This window comes from Oncorhynchus mykiss, chromosome Y, assembly GCF_013265735.2.
Source record: "Oncorhynchus mykiss isolate Arlee chromosome Y, USDA_OmykA_1.1, whole genome shotgun sequence".
Classification (NCBI taxonomy): domain Eukaryota; kingdom Metazoa; phylum Chordata; class Actinopteri; order Salmoniformes; family Salmonidae; genus Oncorhynchus; species Oncorhynchus mykiss.
The window spans coordinates 3539744-3556238 of record NC_048593.1 but is presented as its reverse complement, the minus strand read 5'-3'; the positions used below and the strand labels follow the sequence as shown (position 1 = coordinate 3556238).

The 16495-nt window shown below is 42.5% G+C and overlaps 1 long non-coding RNA gene across 1 annotated transcript; it reads right to left on the bottom strand.

The window, feature by feature from the left end:
• Positions 1-1088: 1088 nt before the first annotated feature.
• Positions 1089-11192, bottom strand: LOC118945361. The gene is made up of 3 exons (XR_005040528.1): positions 10580-11192; positions 4284-4555; positions 1089-1134 (listed from the first exon to the last, which is right to left on the bottom strand). It is a non-coding gene; the product is annotated as an uncharacterized LOC118945361 (long non-coding RNA).
• Positions 11193-16495: the final 5303 nt, after the last annotated feature.

Below are 16495 nucleotides of genomic sequence, written 5' to 3'. Positions count from 1 at the left end.
CCAGGAAGTTAGTCTAGCAAGAATTTTAGCTAGGTGGACTATCACAACAACTGAAAGTGCAGAGCGCAGAGCCCCGTGGACCCCCAACTAGTAGGCTATCGCCTCATAATGGAATCTCAGAAACTTTCTGTGACTGGGGCACATGAAAGAATGCATCCTTTAGGTCAATGGTGGTGAACCAATCGCAGCTACGCATGGACCGTAACAGCCACTGATTTGTAAGGATTTTGAATGCGCAAACCCCAAGATGTTGTCATGGACTCATCTAGAGCGGTGCGTAAAGTGCCGACCCCTTTCCGGAACCAGCAAATACCGGCTGTACCAGCAGTCCTGGATCCAAAATGATGGGAGGATATTCCCTTCCTCAGAACACGCACTGGAGCCACATTGCTCATGCTCGCCATTGGCTGGAGCAGACAGTGAGCCTCCCGTCAATTGCCATCTGAAGGGGCAGGACGCCACCTTGTGGACTGGGAGAGATTGGTTATTTTTACCTTTCCATCACTCATCACTATATTTTCTCTGGTGAGACTAACCAGATAGAGGGGGCACTGTCTTCCACCTGTGTGCGAAACTCCTGCTGTCTCTAGAGATTTGAAAACAGCAGGTCTGGGACAGGTAGCACGTCCGGTGAACAGGTCAGGATTCCATAACCGCAGGCAGGACAGTTGAAACTGGAGCAGCAGCACGGCCAGGTGGACTGGGGACAGCAAGGAGTCATCATGCCAGGTGTTCCTGAGGCATGGTCCTAGGGCTCAGGTCCTCCGAGAGAGAGAGAGAAAGAAAGAGAGAAAGAGAGAATTAGAGAGAGCATACTTAAATTCACACAGGACACCGGATAAGACAGGAGAAGTACTCCAGATATAACAAACTGACCCTAGCCCCCCGACACATAAACGGCTGCAGCATAAATACTGTAGGCTGAGACAGGAGGAGTCAGGAGACACTGTGGCCCCATCCGATGATACCCCCGGACAGGGCCAAACAGGAAGGATATAACCCCACCCACTTTGCCGAAGCACATCCCCCACACCACTAGAGGGATATCTTGAACCACCAACTTACCATCCTGAGACAAGGCCGAGTATAGCCCACAAAGATCTCCGCCACGGCACAACCCAAGGCATGTTGTTCCTATGACCAGAGAAAGTGAAATATTCCTTGATATTCAAATAGACATGACAAGCTGCTAATAATAAAAACGCAGGACTATCGATACATTTGGATACTCATTCATTTCAGCTGCCGTGTGAGTGGAAGTAGGGAGAAGTGTGTTTTATGTTTTGTAAAAGTGATGAATAAAAACGTAAACATGAACTCACTCCCTTTGCTGTATTCCTTGTCAGTCTCTCTCTGGTCATGGTTTTAAAAGGTATAAAATGTCAAGTAGACTAGTATCAAAATTTGCTGTGGCCGGGGTTGTGGACGCTGTAGGAACAGTTATTTGAGCTATCCGATTGGCCAGGACAGTAGGCACACTTGATATTTAAATGGTTCAAAATGGAAACACTTTGCCCACACGGCCCACAGGGCCTCTACGTCCAACAAGCGCAACACACACAAAAAAATAAACGAAAGGAGTGCAAGCCTTTGTCCTTGGCTTTTCTACAGTTGTTAGGTGATCAACAAGGAATACCTTGAAGATTGACCTGTCAATCGTGACCACTGTTCCCTCTAGCACCAGGGTCAGCGCACTCTCAAATGTTGTTTTTTGCCATCATTGTGAGCATGCCACACACACACTATACGATACATTTATTAAAAATAAGAATGAGTATGAGTTTTTGTCACAACCTGGCTCGTGGGAAGTGAGAAAGAGCTCTTATAGGACCAGGGCACAAATAATAATATACAAATAATCACAAATTTTGCTCTTTATTTAACAACCATCTTACATATAAAACCTTATTTGTTCATCGGAAATTGTGAATAACTCACCACAGGTTAATGAGAAGGGTGTGCTTGAAAGGATGCACATAACTCTGCAATGTTGGGGTGTTTTGGAGAGAGTCTCAGTCTTAAATCATTTTCCACACACCGTCTGTGCCTATATTTAGTTTTCATGCTAGTGAGGGCTGAGAATCCACTCTCACATAGGTACGTGGTTGCAAAGGGCATGGCAGTATACTCTGAGTGCAGCCCTTGTTCAGATATCGGTAAGTGGACTGGAGGCAGGGCATGAAAGGGAGAACAAATCCAGTTGTTTGTGTCAAAGCATCCAACTCACTCAGATGCTTCGCTATAGTTCATTCACACAAAACCATACAATGATGGAAAGACGTGTGTTGTCCTTGTTAATGTAGACAGAGAAGCGCTCCAACTTCTTAATCATAGCCTCAATTGTGCCCCGCACACTGGATATAGTTGCGGAGAGAACCTAGATTCAGATAATTCAGGGGATAAATGTACTGTGTTACATGTGATATGACTGTCATCTGATGAAGATTTTCAAGAGGTTAGTGATTTTTTTTATCTCTAATCCTGCTTTTGTTATTTTATCTTTGGCTGGAAAAAATGGCTTTGTTTTTTCTTTGGTTTGGTGGTGGTCTAACATAAATATATGTTGTGTTTTCGCTGTAAAACATTTAAAAAATCTGACATGATGGGTAGATGAACAAGATGTTTATCTTTCATTTGAGGTATTGGACTTGTTAATGTTGTGAAAGTTAAATATTTCTAAAGAATATTGTTGAATTCCCTGCGCCACTTTTCAGCTGAAGGGGGGGGGGGGGTGGAGTTCCCTGAGGGGTTTTAACTTCTGAAGATAGTTTTAGCTGTCATCAAGGCAAAGGGTGTCTACTTTGAAGAATCTCAAATATAACATATATTTGAATTTGGTTACTACATGATTCCATATGTGTCAACTATTGTCTTCTTCACTATTATTCTACAATGTAGAAAATAGTACGAATAAAGAAAAACCCTTGAATGAGGAAGTGTGTCAAAATGTTTGACTGGTACTGTATAAATATTTTTTAATAGCTTAAAGGGTCATAACTTTCAAATCAAATAGCTAAATGATCCATGATATGCTGGTTCAGTAGGGCCCCCCAGAGACAACTGCAGGTCTTGACAGCTGGTCTTGCAGTCAGCAACCATCTTCTGGTAGACAGACCGCTCACTCTGAACAAGCAGGAGATGCTGCTCTTGCTTTTTCAGCTTGGCTGACTTAACAGCTTCTGGCAGATTGGCAGATCTGAAGACCTGATAGTTGTTCCTCTGGCACTGCCAGCACAGGTCTGTCCTGGGCTTAGTGCTTGAGATTTGCGGCAGCAATTTTCTCCACCGATTCCAGAAGGAAGATAGCCCAACTACACATACCTCTGGAAAATACAGAACTTGTGATGACAGACGCTGGAGTCGAGAAGCAAGTACATGGAGTGAACATTTAATGAAACACGAACAGGAAGAGAATACAGACAGTGTCTGGAAAGGGGAAAACCAAAATGACAGCAATGCTGACAGGGGGATGAAACAGAGGAAACAGACTGATATAGGGAAGGCAATCAAAACGTGAAGGATTGCAGGTGATTCCAATGAGCGCTGATGTGCGTAATGAAAGGCAGCCTGGCGTCCTCGAGCATCAGAGAGGGAAAGCGGGAGTAGTCGGCCGAGGCATAGGTCAGTTGAGGCATGGGCGCTGGACAAGCCCGGCTGGGGCGTAGAAGCCCGACGAGCCGGCTGTGGCGTGGGAACCTTGCGTTCCGGCTGAGGCAAGGGAGCCCAATGAGCCGGCTGAGGCTCAGGAGTCCGACGAGCCGGCTGAGGCATGACATGGGATGGGAGCATGCCGACCCAACCCGGGCAAGGAAACCTCTCAAGCCAGCTAAGACGTGGAAGCCCGACGAGCCAGCTGAGGCACCCCCGGTCCCAATGGCGGCGGCACCCGGACCTGACATCACCAACAAAACGAAAAACAAAAACCTCCCTGATGCTTTGTATAGTAGTGTCAGCCAGACACTGTCCGAATTCTGTTCCTGACCGTGTTTCATTGACAGTGGAAAACCAAAACAACAACAACGCTGGCACAGGAATGAAACAGAGCAACCAGACAGATATAGGGAAGGCAATCAAAACGTGGAGTCCAGGTGAGTCAAATGAGCTCTGATGCGCTTTAATGATGGTGACAGGTGTGCTTAATGAAAGGCAGCCTGGATCCCTCTAGCGCCAGAGAGGGGGGTGGGAGCAGGCGTGACAGAAATAATGTGAGATCAATAAAAGTAGTGCCAATCATGTTGGAGGTAAATTAAATATTCAAAACGTGTTGTTTAAGCTTTACTTACCAAGTGTTGTCATCGATTCCTTGTAGAGACGCCACACCACTGCATTTGTCACATGACAACAGCTTTCCACCAAAGAGCCTGTGTCCTGGGTGGCATCCTGGTAATACTGTTGCATTATCCTGTAGTTGTTGATGAAGTTCACCACTCGCTGCAAGTCCTCATGCTTCAGGTGTAACCTGTTCTTGCTTGGGCCAGCTCTCTTTTTGAAGGGAGGCATTAGACCATTCTCCTTGTGTGACTGGTGGAGGAGTGTCAGGCGTGTTCTACTGATGCTGAAAGACAAATTACAGATACAAATATTTTAGCATTATTATACAACAGATAGCCGTAAATACCATCAGACACATCGGGCTAACTTGATGTTTCATGTAATCATCTGGCGAAATGGAGTCTTGTGTTTAGACTTGCAGCTAGCTAGCTAGTACTCTAGCTATATTGCTAGAGTACTAGCAATAGAAACCGATTGTCAAGCTAGCTAATTAGGTTCAATGTTATTTAGTTAGCTAGCTAACATTAGGCTATAACTAGCAATGCAAATGGCTTGCTAACATAATATTACTACACAGATCATACACTTAATGCTAATGTTAGCTAGCGAACCAGCCACCTAACATCAGCTAGCTAGCTAGCTAGCTATGAGTAAGCTTTAACTTGCAATGAAAACAGCTTCATGAAAGAATTAATAACATATAATATCTGAAACTGTAGCGAGACTCTTACTCGTAGACATGGATGAACACTTCCCGCCAGACTGCAACCCGTTTCATTAAATAAGACGTCCTGTGCCATTTCCGTTTTGTTTGTACAACTTGCTCGGTCTGTTGTGTCAAGTCACTGGTTCACACTGACCCTGTGCAATGCCATAAGAATCATCAGATCTTTCTCCCTCTCTGTCACGGATGCCATGGTTGCCCTTAGTTTGAAGATGTAATCTGGTGACAGGTGTTCTATACAACAGTCTTCTGTGTTCTCTTTTCGACTCCCTCTGCATTTGCAATCAAACGCCAGAATTGTGTTTATCTCCATATCATACTTTTACCAGACTGCTTCTACCAGACATTCCACTGATTTCAAAACTCGGTCAACTTCTTCCGTGACAGCAACACTGTTGATTGCCCTTTCTTCCCCATCACTGTCATCAGAAGACTGACTCTACAATATATGGTTCAATGGAAATGTTTTAATCTAAATCAGGGATTTCCTCGTCGTTTGATTCATTTCAGAGTCAGAGAGTCAGCAAGGCACGATTGTCCTCCAGAAAGTAGTCCATCACAACTTTTTCCCACTGATCTTTGTCAATAGCACCTGTTAAATTCAGGGCAGCAAAGTTGAGAGTAGTAGCTTTTTTGCAGTTCTCTATGATATGTTAAAAAAATGACTGTCGTAAAGATCATCTACACATACTGAGCAGCTCATGTTATGGACAGAAGCATGCTACATGGCAGACCAATCCAAAATCATCTCTCGGCATGACGAGCCCATCCATTATCTCAGCCAATCATGGCTAGAGGGAAGGTTCCTCCCTTTTTCTGTGGCTAAACCAACTAGGCTCGTAATTTAACAACTGTATTTGCATTTTGATAAAAAAATGATTTTTTTTTTTCAAATGCCTCTCCTGTGAAGTCGTGACTTGCAACATACGCCTAGTTTCCTGAAATGAGTCACATATACCAACAGAAGCCTACAATGAAAATGCTCTTGGCTGAGGTCCATGATCTTGATATGCATTTTGATATGCGTAATAAGGACAATTTCTGATGCTTATTTGAGTTTTGAGTACATCCTCAATAATTTAACAAATAATACATGCATATCATTCTTTCAGACACTATATTCCCTCTGAATAAAGGAGAGTGCAAACCACAAGCTAAAAATACTGTAGCTTAGCAACAAGAATTCCATCTTTTCTGCTGTGTAATTCCAACTGTCATTTATTTTTTTTACACCAATTTCGTGATATCCAATTGGTAGCCACAGCCTTGTCCAATCACTGCAACTCCCGTACAGACTCGGGAGAGGTGAAGGTCGAGAGCCATGCATCTTCCGAAATACAACCCTGCCAAGCCTCACTGCTTTTTGACACACTGCTCACTTAACCCGGAAGCCAGCTGCACCAATGTGTCGGAGGAAACACCTTACAACTGGCGACCGTGTCAGCATGCATGCGCCTGGCCCACCACAAGGAGTCGCTAGAGTGCGATGGGACAAGGACATCCTGGCCGGCAATACCCTCTCCTTACCCGGATGACGCTGGGCCAATTGTGCACCGCCTTATGGGTCTCCCGGTCGTGGCCTGCAGCATCACAGCCAGTGATTGATCCCAGGTCTGTAGTTATGCCTCAAGCACTGCCTTAGACCGCTGTGCCACTCGGGAGGCCCAAAATGTAATTTTTGAATTTGTGTAAATGGTGTGGTTGAACTGACAACTGGAGAAACAAAGATGTGAGAAACTTCCAAAAATACCTGTGTAATACCCTTGTTAGAACCAAGTATTGAGTTTATTTGTTATAATTAATTGGTATTATATTTAAAAGGTGATTGAATTGCTCCCGAATTGTAATGTTGTTAATGCAGTTCTTTTGAAGAAATATAGGTTGGTTTACTTTTAAGTTAAGACCAATAAGGTCGCTTGTTAAAAACCTTTTGCGACTAGCAATCCCGGATTCGGGATCGTAATCATAGCCTCAAACGAATTAGCATAACGCAGCGGACATAAGTTTATCATGGCATAATGCTATGCTAGGCTCTGCTGGCAGCAGGCAACATTTTCATGAAAATAAGAAAAGCAATCAAATTAAATCATTTACCTTTGAAGAACTTCGGATGTTTTCACTCAGGAGACTCCCAGTTAGATAGCAAATGTTCCTTTTTTCCAAAAATATTATTTTTGTAGGCGAAATAGCTCCCGTTTGTTCATCATGCTTGGCTGAGAAATTGACCGGAAAATGCTATCACTACAATGCCAAACTTTTTTCCAAATTAGCTCCATAATATCGACAGAAACACGGCAAACGTTGTTTAGGATCCATCCTCAAGGTGTTTTTAACATATATATTCGATAATATATCCGTCGAGGCAATTGGTTTCTCATAAGAAGCGATTGGAAAAATGGCTACCTCAGTAATTTACGCAAGATTTTCTGCGGGAGACACTATGTGACCACTTGCTAAATATGGTCCCTTACGGCTATTCTTCAACAGAAATGCATAAAAAGACGTCACAATGCTGTAGACACCTTGGGGAATACGTGGAAAACGTAAGCTCATTCGTAGCTCATTCACAGCCACATAAGGAGTCATTGGCATGAGGCCGTTTTCAAAAAATGCGGCACTTCCTGATTGGATTTTTATCTGGGTTTCGCCTGTAACATCAGTTCTGTTGCACTCACAGACAATATCTTTGCAGTTTTGGAAACGTCAGAGTGTTTTCTATCCAAAGCTGTCAATTATATGCATAGTCGAGTATCTTTTCGTGACAAAATATCTTGTTTAAAACGGGAACGTTTTTCATCCAAAAACTAAAATATCGCCCCCTAGTCGCAAGAAGTTTTAAGCTATGGCCAATGGTAGTTGACCTGGTTAACGGGAGGTCTGGGAAAAAAAGAGAGGGAGAGATGTTGAGAAAAGGATGGACATTAGATTATGACCGTTGGTGAAGAAGAATTATAACAGAAGACAATAAAAATAGAACAAAACCCATACCTACTGAGTTTTGAAGGGAAATACCGATTTTATTTTATAAGAGAATAGTTATAATTTTGTTAAGAAAGACTTAGTAAAGACTGATGCTACCGTCTCATCGTGGAGTTATTTGACAGCCTTGAGGTTAGCCTAGCATCGTGTGACACCGAGAGATAATTGCTTGGAGAAGATTAACGAGTTCACGTTCCCATGGGATATCGGTTACTGCTAAAGAGTACTGTCTGCATTGATAGCTGTGCTTGCTGTGGATCTTGTGAGGAAACCTGCAAGGAACTGCCATACTTCGCTGAGGGATTATCTACAAGTAGTGAGTAACCACAACGGTGGGGTGCTTCTGGATTTATGTGTGTCGTCATTTTTTTGGAGCAGGCTATGTGTAAATGCAGGCTAATATTTGGGTGCTGAAATCCGTAGTTTTAAAAAAAACGTAACTTTATGTGACTTCGGAGCTCCAATCCTCCTACACTAATCGCCACTCAACTCCATCGTAAATTGTGGAGTTGAGTTTAGTCGGCTACTTTATTAAGTATCTGTATTTCTAAAGAAAATCATAATTCCAATAGATATCCTTAAATGATATGTGAATCATAGATATTTTAATATTCATCCTCGTATGTCTGATTGAAAATGTGCTAAATCCAACTCATGAAGTGTCCCAAATTATTTTAACTGTTCATGTGCCGAAAATTATTGCGCTTCCTCAGTTAAATTATCTGGTAATGACAACAGATCAAATCTGACCCTGTGTCAGTGGTTAGGTGTGTAACTTCTGCTATACTTCTCTTTTTCGAAGATAGGGGTGAGGACGAGGTCTCAACAACGAGTCTTCGAAGAAGGATCTTCGCCTCAGAGAGTCCAGCTAACGTTTGGCTATCGTCTGGCTAACATGGTGCTAACGCCACAGAGAAAGAGACAAGCGGGGCGGGGGGGGGGGGGGGGGGGGGGGGGGTAGGTAGGTAAGAGTAGCATGCGAGACAGTCAGTCAGACAACAACTGCTTTCCCTCTATCATCCCAGAACTGGGTTAGCTAGTCAGGGAGGTAAGAGGCTATCTTGTAAGTATAATAATAAATTAGAGCTATTCTTCTTTTCCTTCTCTTTTTTTCTGATTTTATTTTAAAGCAGAGGTTGTTTTTCCACCTCCAGATTTGTGGTGCGATATTGGTACGGTCTTTTGGCAGCTCTGCCTGCAGTCATATAGTGCAGAATGCTAGTGTGATGGTGTATTGCAGAAGGCTGCTAAGGGGAGAGTTTGCCTCTCTGCAATATTAATGAGAAAATGGGTCATGCATTTTTAACCATCCACCATTGTAGTCCCAGAGTTTTCCCTCTCTCTCTCTCTCTCTCTCTCTCTCTCTCTCTCTCTCTCTCTCTCTCTCTCTCATTCTTTCTTTTACTTTCTCACTTGCATATTCTTTATTTTACTCTCTCTCTCTCTCTCTCTCATTCTTTATTTTACTTTCTCGCTTGCATATTCTTTATTTTACTCTCTTTCTCTCTCTCTGTCTCTCTCTCTCTCTCTCTCTCTCTCTCTCTCTCTCTCTCTCTCTCTCTCATTCTTTATTTTACCTTTTACATTCTTTTATTTTTTTATTTTATTTATCGTCGTCCTCCAATGCCAGTCCAGTCCCAGGTTTAACTCTTTCATATTCTCTTTCACTCTGTTTTCCTCTGCATATCCTTACTCCGAGGTCTATCTTTCCTCCACCCCTCTCTACTTTATCTTAGCCCCCCTTCTCTCTCTCTATCTCTCCCTCCCTCCTTTCCTTTAATGGCCTTTACACAGTCAGTCATCTTCATGACTTTGAACAATCCATTGACTTTAACCTTCCACTGACTTTGGGAGGTAAACTCAGGCGTAGCACATTGCATTCTGTTGACGAGCACACCATTTCTGGAGATTGTTTGTATTGGGTGCATTGGGGTCATCCAGAGATTACACAGTCCAAAGGTCACTCAAAATTGGGAATACAGACCTTTATGTCGGGAAAGTGACAATATTTGATGTAGTGAATTCCCTACTTCCAGTTCCACTTGGATAACAGGCAGCCTATGGTTCTGATGATTCTATGGGTTCCATGATAGCATGACAATAAAACATTTAAAGAATGCTATTGAGGGTTGATATGTGAATATTTTGGTCTATGCATGTTCCACCATTTAACTCTGGTAACTCAACCTAGGTTGAACCAGGGAATAATGACTACCCCTTCTCATTGATGCCATGGACGTTCAAGGCCGACCGCAGTACTGCAGGAATTGTTAGAGACGACAGGATTCCCCATTACAGTGAATGGAAAATTGCAATCTTTGTGCTCAATCTGCCTGTAAATAAAAAAATATTTGAAGATAATCATGATTTAATTACGTCTAATACACCAGATGTATGTCCTTGAACCGATTATTTTGAAATCGCACACAGAAGAAGTTATTAATAATTGAGTTGCTAATGGCAGCCTGCAGTAACCCTGGTCGGCCTCCAACCTAAGTTACTCAATGAGAGGGGGGCAGCATTGAGCTACCCTGCAACATCATTTCCTGGACTAGCTCAAACTGCGCATGTTATGTCTCCATGGGACTACATCTTTTAACCAACCTCATTTGGTTTCAATGCGCTGTTGAGTCTTCACATAGGAACGAATGGTGTCACGTGATCGATGGCTTTGTCCATTCCTTTATACAGTCATCGGGTTGAACATCTTGTTGGCCTGTTAGGGAGAGAAAGATGACAATGAAAAAACACTAGCATGTTTGCCCCCCTTTGTCACTATTTGGATTGTAAGAAAATACAAGTGAGGCTTCATACATGGACCAGCCGCCACTAAGCTCTACTTAAAAATACATTACAAAAAAACATGAGATCCTTGTAAGTGAAGTTCTATTGCATTTAATGCTCAAATGGTCCAGTCCACCCAAGAACTGGAAATTGAAACCTACATTAGGAATCTCTCTGTAGCGACCTAGTCTCCCTTTTCTCTCTCTCCCTTTCCCTACCCCTGTTTTGTCCTCTCTGTCTCCCTGTCTCATTTTCTCTGTCTTCGCCTTCACTTGATTTCTCTCTCCATGATCCTGTCTCCTTCTCTTGTCCCCCATTCTCACCCTAGCCGTCTCTCTCTCTGTTTCTCGCCGTCCATCTCCTCTCTTTCTCTGCACCTCTCCTCACTCTCTATCTCTCCCCTCTTTCTCTGCACCTCTCCTCTCTTTCTCTGCACCTCTCCTCGCTCTCTATCTCTCCCCTCTTTCTCTGCACCTCTCCTCTCTTTCTCTGCACCTCTCCTCGCTCTCTATCTCTCCTCTCTTTCTCTGCACCTCTCCTCGCTCTCTATCTCTCCTCTCTTTCTCTTTCTCTGCATCTCTCCTCTCTTTCTCTGCACCTCTCCTCGCTCTCTATCTCTCCCCTTCCCTCTCATTGTTTGGGCTGTAATCATAGTGTGCTAGGAAGATTAGAGCAGACAGGAGAGTCGAGCCATCCGGCAAATCTGGCAGATGCCAATTGGGCTGGACCCTTTTTAAGGAGGATGGGCTGATCGACATTGAACAAAAATTATATTATTTATTTGGGGTGACCCCATAATTTTTTTTATAGTAGCCTAGGCTATACCTCTTTCTCGGTTGACATAATCTATTAGCTTTTTCTATTGGGTCGATGCAGTGGGGAGCGACCCCCCCAAACAGGATGGGCCAGTCAGGTTAAATCCAAAGTCAAACGTGCCATTAGTTAGCCAGTCTGTTCTTACTGAGGTTGATGAAATGACCGGTAAAAAAAACAAAAAGGTGGTGCGGAGAACAACAACAACAAAAAAGCTTTCGAGGCTGGTACAGACAAATGTGGGCTACCAAATGAACAGATAGGGCTTATGTTTTGTTAAAGTTCTGCTGGTGCGAGTGAAAGTGAGCAAGGATGGTGAGGGAGAGGCTGCTAAATGAGTGGAGTCAAATATGGATGATGAGGACCAAGAACGTGATTCTAGGCGCACAGACAGTTCAACTGCAGTAAGGCAATGCAGTCGAGGTAGAAAACAGAGAGACACACACTGACAAATGCTATGTATACTACGTTCCCTGATGTTTTGCCTGCATACGTTAATTAATAATAGGCCTGATGAATCCTTAGGGTGGGGGGAGGGACATATCAGGCACTAAATTACAATCGATGTTGCCGAGTTAGGCTAGAAAATGTATTAGCAAAATGTAGGCCTACTGAATTTATAATAATTCATTAATTAGCACGACTTGTAAATAATTCATTAGTGATTTATATTTCCTGCAACTTTCTGAAGAAGCAACAGCATGTGTGTGTGTGTGTGTGTGTGTGTGTGTGTGTGTGTGTGTGTGTGTGTGTGTGTGTGTGTGTGTGTGTGTGTGTGTGTGTGTGCAGGCACACATGTTTATCTATCACTTTGTGTTGTCAGTTAGCAATAGGCTACTAATGATACTGCAAATGTCTTATGACTAGATAGAATGGCTTTCTCAAAAACATTCTCAAATAATTGTTAACGACAAAGTATGTACCTGGCAGAATGATAGGCTATCATGTTTATTACATGTATCAATTGGGTGGGGTTTTGTCAGATATTTTGTTTATTTATCCAACAGATTAATGTGTTGTCACTGTGCTTCATCTAAAAGCAGAACCAGATGACCTAGAATGGCTTTGGGATTACATTAAAGCACATGGTGCAACTGACCAATGCAGTTTGAGATTCTGCACTTGATTATTACAGCAATTGTGAAGATCTCCACAGACTTGCCATGACGTATGCATGCTATCTTGAACAAGCACACTTCATATGACAACATAAGAAGACATGTATAGCTACAGTAACATGTGTCCATGGATGTGTAACTCATTTTAAGATTGAATGCTACATTAGTTGGTAAAATAGCCTTAACATTGGGCCATTTACTGTATTAGAAAAGTAATATTGAATTGTGTTTGGTCGACAACGCAACCAAATATCGACATTTATAGGAGATGTATCTACTGCTTGGATAGTTCCATCTGAGCCACTGGCTTAATTACATTCTTTCACTTGAGTTGGTTGAGTTGGAGATGTGGATCTAACATGTCATGTGTTAACTTGCCGACAAGTTAATATGCTATTTATTGTATCTCAAAAGGCCGGAATTTGACGATATTGAGTTGTTTTCTTCTTTTTTACGTTCAAACGGCTTGTCATGACTTGCCAAGTTTCCTGAAACGGGTCACATATTACCGTCCAAACACATTGTATGCAGCCGACAATACACTCATCAATACACTCACTCCCGTGTACCGGTTCGTACATATACCATTCTCCATTCAGATTGCAAAGGGGTCAATTTCCTCCCTAAATAGATTTAATGTTGAGAAGGCCGGGAAAAAACAGGGAAAATGTGCATACTTTCTTTATGAAACACCACCATGCTACTGTGGCTAATGCCTAGGAATTCTAGCCCACGCAACCAAATATCAACATTTGAAGGAGATTTTTATTCTGCTTGGATAGTTCCCTCTGTGCCACTGACTTAGTGTGGCTTTCATTCCAGTTTGCCTACAAATGAATAATTGATATGTTGGATTCACGACTCCATCTTCAAAAAAAATCAAAGTTAAAGAAAAGGACTAGATCAAATCAAACTTTCAATACACTTTAAATATTGTACATATAATACACATTTATAGCCAAAATGGAACTAAAGCCAGACTAAATCAGTGGAACAGATGACTGAAAAGAGCTTCTAGAAATCAGGACAGTGATTACTCACTTCGAATTGAAAGACCATTTTTTTTTTCTTTAACAAGTCAGACGAGAGGGATTTAATCCAGACACCGACGAGGCACTCATCTCCGTCATTTGCAGGACAAAGAGACAGAGATATTAAGGAAGAAGGAAGGGGTGCCTTGTAAGTATCCCGGGTCATTTGCCTTTTCCATCGGTCTTATTAGCCAACGTACAATCATTGGATAATAAAATAGAGGAACTGTATATCCTATCAATGGGACATTAAACTGTAATATCTTATGTTTCCCCGAGTCGTGGCTGAACAACGACATGAAAAACAGCTGGTGGGTTATACACTGTATCGATAGGATAGAACAGTAGCCACTGGTAAGACAAGGGGTGGCAGTCTATGAATATTTGTAAACAACAGCTGGTGCACAAAATTTAAGAAAGTCTCAAGGTTTTGCTTGCCTGAGGTAGAGTATCTCATGATAAACTGTAGATCACACTATTCACCAAGAGAGTTTTCATCAATGTTCTTCGTTGCTATCTATTTACCACCACAAACCAATGCTGGCACTAAGACCGCACTCAATGAGATGTATACCGCCATAAGCAAACAGGAAAACGCTCATCCAGAGGCGGTGCTCCTAGTGGCCGGGAACTCTAATGCAGGGAAATCTAAATCCGTTTTACCTCATTTCTACCAGCATGTTGAATGTGCAACCAGATGGGGGAAAAAAACTCTAGAGCACCTTTACTCCACACACAGAGATGCATACTGTACAAAGCTCTCCCTTGCCCTCCATTTGGCCAATCAGACCGTAATTCTATCCTCCTGATTCCTGAAAACAAGCAAAAACTAAAGCAGGAATAAAAAAGTGGTCAGATGAGGCAGATGCTAAGCTACAGGACTGTTTTGCGAGAACAGACTGGAATATGTCCTGGGATTCTTCCGATGGCAATGAGGAGTACACCACATCAGTCATTGGCTTCATCAATAAGTGCATCGATGATGTCGTCCCCACAGTGACTGTACGTGCATACCCCAACCAGAAGCCATGGATTACAGGCAACATCCGAACTGAGATAAAGATTAGAGCTGCCGCTTCCAAGGAGCTTATAAGAAATCCCGCTAATACCTCAGACGAACCACCAAACAGGCAAAATGTCAATACAGGACTAAGATCGAATCATACTACACCGGCTCCGACGCTCGTCAGATGTGGCAGGGCTTGCAAACTATAATAGACTACAAAGGGAAGCACAGCTGCGATCTACCCAGTGACACGAGCCTACCAGACGAGCTCAATTACTTCGATGCTTTGAGGCAAGTAACACTGAAACATGCATGTGAGCATCAGCTGTTCCGGGAGACTGTGTGATCATACTCTCCGTAGCCGATGTGAGTAAGACCTTTTAAACAGGACAACATTCACAAGGCCGCAGGGCCAGACGGATTACCGGGATGTATACTCTGAGCATGCGCTGACCACCTGGCAAACAAATTTAAAAAAATAAGTAAATAATAAATGACTACCGATCTGTAGCCATGAAGTGCTTTGAAAGGCTGGTCATGGCTTATATCATCCTAGAAACCCTAGACCCACTCCAATTTGCCAACTGGTCCAAACAGATCCACAGATGATGCAATCTCTATTGGACTCCGCACTGCCCTTTCCCACCTGGACAAAAGGAACACCTATGTGAGAATGCTATTCATTGACTATAGCTCAGTATTCAACACCATAGTGCCCTCAAAGCTCATGACTAAGCTAAGGACTCTGGGACAAAAACATCTCCCTCAACAACTGGATCCTGGACTTCCTGGCGGGCAGCCGCCAGTTGGTAAGGGTAGTTAACAACACGTCCGCCACGTTGATGTAGAGGTACCGGAGTACCAAATCTAGGTCCAAAAAGCAATTTTTAACTTAACACATATTTTTCTTAAAACTGCATTGTTGGTTAAGGGCTTGTAAGTAAGCTTTTCACTGTAAGGTATTCGGCGAATCTGACAAATAAAATGTGATTTGGATTTGATTTGAAGAAAACACAATTCAATATCACTAAATATAATTTGAATTTGAAGTCCACCAAAGCTTGAACACCTAGGCCTGTTGTAATTGTAATTTTTTTGTTGAATTGAAACCATTCCTGTTGATTACTTTGTAAAAGTTTACAATTGGCTCATTCATCGTTGCTGTAATTTAGAATGTGTTCTCTGTAAACTTTTTAAAAATATTAAAATATGCTTTATAAGCCTAAATGGAATAATTGGTGACATATGAGTGATGAAGTATTGTCAAATATATGTTGCGCTGTTAAACCTACCAATTGGAAAGACTTCAATAGCAACAGTGAATCTATTTAGTTTTTATGTGGAAATCTCTCAATAACCATTCTCATGATTCACATTGGTAATAGTCAGTGATAAATATCATAGCTCAGCAGGACTTGGTTGTCCCTGGATAGGAGACCAAAGAGTAGCTGTAGAGATATCAATTCTCCAGTACGATGCTGTCGCCAAGTACGATGCTGTTTCCGGTGTGGTACAGCAATAGTGGGTGTGGCTGAAATGTCAGAGCCTAATTTGGTTCCCAGTCCGCCACTGCTCTGCGGCTCCGCCTGTGACATAGAAAGCATATATATGAGAGAGAGAGAGAGAGAGAGAGAGAGAGAGAGAGAGAGAGAGAGAGAGAGAGAGAGAGAGATATTAGGGGGTAAGAGAGAAATAAAAAAATACTGTAAGTGGAGACAGAGAGAGATAAACATTCATAAATATCCAACGTAAAGCAGCACATTTCTGA